This window comes from Crocuta crocuta, unplaced genomic scaffold (assembly GCF_008692635.1).
Source record: "Crocuta crocuta isolate KB4526 unplaced genomic scaffold, BGI_CrCroc_1.0 scaffold138, whole genome shotgun sequence".
NCBI lineage: Eukaryota > Metazoa > Chordata > Mammalia > Carnivora > Hyaenidae > Crocuta > Crocuta crocuta.
The window spans coordinates 1,329,592-1,335,400 of NW_027532585.1; positions in this window are offsets into that span (position 1 = coordinate 1,329,592).

A 5,809-nucleotide genomic window follows, 5' to 3' on the forward strand; every position below is an offset into this window, starting at 1 on the left:
ATATTTCTCAAGGTGAAAAAAATATATATATATAATATATATAATTATATTTATATTTATAAATATATTTATATTTATATACAATTATATTTATATTTATGGGGAGAGAGAGAAAGGAAGAGGGGAGAGAGAAGAAAGGAGAGAGGGAGAGAGGTGCGTTAACCTGGAACAAATATGGTTACATCCATTGTTAATTTATTAATGTTGGGTGGTGGTTGGGTGTAAGCGCTCTTTGGTCTCGTTTTGCTGTGTATTGGTTTACTAGAGCTTTCATGACAGAATACTCCAGACTGAGGGGCTAAATAACAGACGTTTATTTCTCACAGTTCTGGAGACTAGGGCCACAAGATCACAGCGTCAGCACGGTTGGTTTGTTCTGATAACCCCCTCCCGGGCTTGCAGATGGCCGCCATCTTGCTGTGTCCTCATTATGTGCCCACAGTCCTTCTTCTCATGAAAGCATCCGTCATATTGGATAGGGGCCCACCCACCCTAACCACCCTAACAGCCTCATTTTCACTTAATCACCTCTTGAAAGTCCTTATCTTCAAATACAGTCACATTCTGAGGTACTAGAGAGTAGGACTTTTGAATTTTATGAATTCTTGGGGGGACACAACTCAGCCCAAACTATTACTAGTTCTTATCTTCTAATGTTGGTATTTGATACTGCACAGAAGTAACTCTGTGGCAGCGAGAAGATCATAAGACTTGGCTTTGGAAGACATGATTTGGGGCCCAGGTTCTGCTACTTACCAGCTGCCAAGTTGTTTAACCTCTTGCACCTCAATGTCCTCATCCGTTAAATGGGTTGAGAGGGCCATAATGGTGCTTCAATGAAGTCATACAAACAGAGGTGCTCTAGAATCTACGAAAGACTATAAAAAGTGAGGTATTCCTCGCTAGGTGTATAGACTCACACATTTTTTAAAGCTCTCCATTACATTTCATAATTTATACTTATTAAAAGGCAGTCACCAACCTATTAAACTGGTGTTAAGTATAAATGATTTGTGTAGCCATAAGGTCTCTTAGGCTTATTTATTAGACACAAGAAATATTTCTCCAGCCCCACAACTGTCTCTGTACATGCCAGGTAGTGTTAATGAAACCAAAATTTTGAATTAACCATTATATCATCTATTTGTTTTTTTCATGCTCTGCAGAAGTAATAAGCAATAAATGTTTAAAGCCTCATGAACTCATTTGACTTGCCCTTAGTTTTTGAAAAATGTAGAAATTATATGGCCCTAGAATGACAGCCAGCAAATTTTTTGGCAATTAACAATATTCACAATATTAAACTATGGCCTGGTTTTCATCTCACTCAATATCACATTTCTCCTCATGCCACAGTAACTACGCACTTGCAGTCAACTTCACAGTGGGAAACTGAGGCACCGGACATCATCATTTTGTTCTGATCATGAAGAGAAAGGGAACTCTCATCTACCAAGAAGCCCAATATACAAAAATCTCATTGTACAAATTTTCTTTAATCTTTACAACATTTCTAGAAAGTAAATGTTATTATTAACGCCATCTTACAGATAAGGAAACTGAGGTGTATAGGGGGTTCGTAGGTTGTCTGGAATCCCATGGCTCCTAAGTAGATCAGAGATCAGAAGGAAGAAGGCCTGATCTGTTACTAGGTGTCTTATCACTTCCTCTGTTAGCTGAAATTTATTTACAATGGCCTCAATTGTAATTGTCATGAAGTGAAAGCAATTTAGCCATTGAATCTAATACAGCTTCAATTAATTAATAAGACTCTCCGGTGATTAGTTAGTTAGGAGTTCTCAAGCTATATCATGGATAATAAGAGTTAAGTGCTGGGTCTAACATAAATTTTTTGTGGCAAATATTCAGCCATATGCTGTAATAGCACTGATTGGCCATTTGCCTCCTTGTGCATATATAATCATTATCTATAGTGATTTTTATTCGGTGGTCTTTTTTGGTTTTCTCTTTGCCATCTGTGTATGCATTGACTTAATCTGCAGAGTGAGTTAGGTTCATAGATTTACCTAGTAAGAGAAAAGTGCACTGATGATAGATAACCACTTGCTTTCCTTTTCAGTTGTTATATTGGATTTAGCAACTGAAAATCAGCATACTTTTATTTATTATTTGTTTATTTATTTATTTATAATTTAGACTTTTTTCATGTTTGTGCTAGATCTTTAAGAGACCTGAAGCTTAGCCCTCTGTAGGCTACACTGTGGAATCCTGTTGAACAATCTGGAAGACACATCTCATTTCAGCAGGAAAGCAGAAAAAAAAGATCCAATCAAACTTTACTGAAATTGAAAAGACAAGTCACGAGGCTCAAAGGAGGAATGAAGGAGAGGGCCACTCTAATAGCAGGAGGGAGGAAATGACATCAGTTAAGTAGGACCATTTGTGGGGACGCCCCCCCCCCTTTGAGATGTCTCTCTTGGCATTCTTCCTTATGGGGCTCTGCAGGGCGATTATTTCAGTAATGGATTTCACCCACTACTGGATAAGTTCCTTGGGGTCGGGAGTAGTCTTACCTGTCTTTATCTCCTATCCTGTTCTTCAATATGTCTCTGCTGAATTATAGATCGTCATCTTCCCTGACTGGACCATGACAGTGGCTTCTTGAAGAGCTTCCTGCCTCCAGTGTCCTAAGCATCACCTCCTACCTGGAATGCAATGTGACCCATTCTGATGGTAGATTACTCCCCAGATACCATCCAAATGCCTTTGCAGACCCCGAAGGCCTTGGGAAACTTGGTCCAAACCAACTCCTTGGTCAGCCATCTTTCCCACACCTATTCTTCCCCTGACCCCACCCCCCTTCAACTCTATGAAGGAAATAAACAGGATGATAAGATACTGAGGGCCATGTGGTGGGATGGCCAGGACTCCCTTAGACTGAGTGATCAGAGAAAGGCCTCTTTGAGGAAGTGACATCGTGTTAGAACATATTGGAGTTGACCATGTGGAGAAGTCAGAAAGAACATAGGGAGGCCCAAATAGGAAGACCATGTGAGAAGACACAGTTGACCTTTTAAAAGGACATGATGGAGACCAGGATGCCTGGGGCATGGGGAGGACGGCGGTGCAGGAAACAGCGGCAGACTAGGCAGGAAGCGGGCTCCGGAGAAGCTTCTCTGCCTTGTCAAAAGGGCAAACGTAAGCCTTTGAAAGTATCTACTGTATATATGATTTTGAAAAGATCATCCTGGCTATCAGGTAGAGTGAAATGGAGGGGACCCCATCTCTGAGCTACTGTTTTGCAAAGTTGTCTCTCTGAACACAGTCTGTGTACAGATGAGGGATTATTGAGGACTCAGAAAATTGCTGGACGGACCACAAAATCTTTGTTTGGGTCTGCATTTTCAAGTCTCCGTGGAATAGGCTAACATCGTTCTCGGTGGTCCATGTTTAAAGTTCTGTTGGTGCATTATCTGAGACTCTTAACCAACCATGTATGTGACCATCTGATGATACTTGGCGCTGCATTATTTACATCAGTTTATAATCCACTGTGGCCATCAGGTGATATTTTCACAGCAGAATCACACATTTTCCTACATTTCCCAGTTTAATCTACATAGTTGGGTTTTTGTTTTTTCCTCCTCACTTTTGACCTTAACTCATTCTCTTTGATTCTGATGACATTTCTCAGGGTATTTATAAATTTGCGTACTGGCTGCAAACAGCTTGGGGATCACTTCAGAGAAGTGTGTAATGAAAAATATTACCGATTAAACAGTTCCAGGAGTGGAGTTGGCTCTGGGGTTTCCCCAGTAGTTTGATACGTTTCTTCTCAGTTGGGGCAGAAACTATAGTTAGAAAGTCGTCAACTTTAGTCTGTTCCTTTAAAGTGGGTCTCTACTTGGGTGTGGGGACGGACCTCAGATTTGCAAGGACGTTGGAAATTCTGAGGTCTGTGCCCCACAGCTATAAAATTATATCTTAGAAGCAAGTAGCCCATTTTTGAGGAGAACACAACCACATCTGTGGCATTTGAAAATGAAAATCTTGTGTTTGTCAGCAGTGAGGCCACGATGCCTATGCCCCGAATTTAAATATCCAGGAATCATCCAGTGGTTTGCTTTTATTGTTCATAAAGTCAGCGGAGACAAACTACCTGAGTAATTCCAGATGTGGCATCAACAAGGCTGTACTTCACAGACCTACATGTAGAGAGTGAATTTATAGACCCAAGAAAAGGCTGAGAAGATTGTGCTGTTTCAGGACAGAAAGGTACTTTCATTCTGAAAACAGAGGATAACGCAGGAGGTGCAGCTTTGAAGATGGCGGGTGGAGGGGGGTTTCACCTGTATTCGGCCACTTGAGGCTTCGCTTCTGCTCTCTTTGTAAAGTAAGAAACCCCAGCCACTGGCTGCCCAACTCAAGAGGACTGGACTGTTTTAAGATAGCAAGGCTCTATTAAATTGTAACAGAATCATGTGAAGGCACCATGGCAAAGGAAAATTTCTCCACATTACTCAACTGCGGGAGAACGTAGAACCATAGATGTGGCTTATGGTTATTGAAGTCAGCTCCGTCTCGCTGGCATTTTTGGCAGCAAAGCCTAAAGTTGTTCGAGGCACCTTGCTTTGTGAGTTGGCCACTCAGGGTAACATTTGGTAGTGAGGAACATGACTTGCGTGGGCCTGGGGCTAGGAGGTTGGAATTTGTTGCCATAAATCTTGAAACTGTTGAAGGTGTCTCGTGTTCAAGTTTATCTGGCACAGCCCAAAAAGTGAAAGTTCTGATAGCCAAAATGCCTACATGGCTGTAATGCATAACCTTACTGAGTGGTGAAGAATTTTTATGGCTGTTGGCCAGAATCCAAAGATTCAACTATCTCTCCACAATATATTCCAGTGGCGTGGCCCAAGTTATCCGAGTCAGATCGGCTCATAAATCTGGGGTTGGGACACTAACATTGCTCTGTGTCCTAAATATGACATCACAACAGCCAGAAGATGGAGGTGTCTATTTTATTTATGCACAGCTCCATTGTCCATCAATGAGTCATCGTGGTGATCAGGAGCCCCATGCTTTTTGTACAGTAGCTAACGTCTAACCTTCACTCAGAGGTGATTTTGTGTCAGGTACGGCAGTAAGTGGGCTTCAGACATTATCTTCTTTAAGCCTCCCAGGTGTTTTGAAGGAGGTGCTCCTGATAGATGGGACCCTAAAGCACAGAGCAGCTGAGCAGTTAAGCAAATTGCCCAGGGGCACAAAGCGATGGGCTCCCATTCAGACCGGCCCCAGAGGCTCCACCAGCACAATGTATTCCACACTTAAGGCCTCTTTCATTGATGTTAGAAAACTTAAAAAGGGGGAGAAGAAGGGCAGAAATGGTGGGGGAAAGGGAGAGAAGCAAACCATGAGAGACTTTTGAATGCTGACAAAAACTGAGGACTGATGGATGTGGGGGGAGGGGGGGATGGGCATGGAGGAGGACACTTGTGGGGATGAGCACTGAGTGTTATGTGGAAACTAATTTGACAATAAACTATTAAAAAAAAAAAGTTAAAATAAAAAAAAAGAAAACTTAAAAAAAAAAATCTTGACCCTTTTAAATGTTAAAAACATGCAAAAATGTATCCAGGATAATGACAGGAATATTCACACAGCCTCCAGCCAAAGTTAAGAAATAAATATTGCTGGCACTGTTGGACCCCAACGCCTGCCGTGCTCCACAACCCCCGAGGGGTACTTCCTGCCCTGAACTAGACACTTCATTCCCATGAGTTTGCTTAACACTTTGAGTCCACAGTGTGTGTCCTTAAGCAAATGTAGACAGCTTAACTTGACTTGTCTG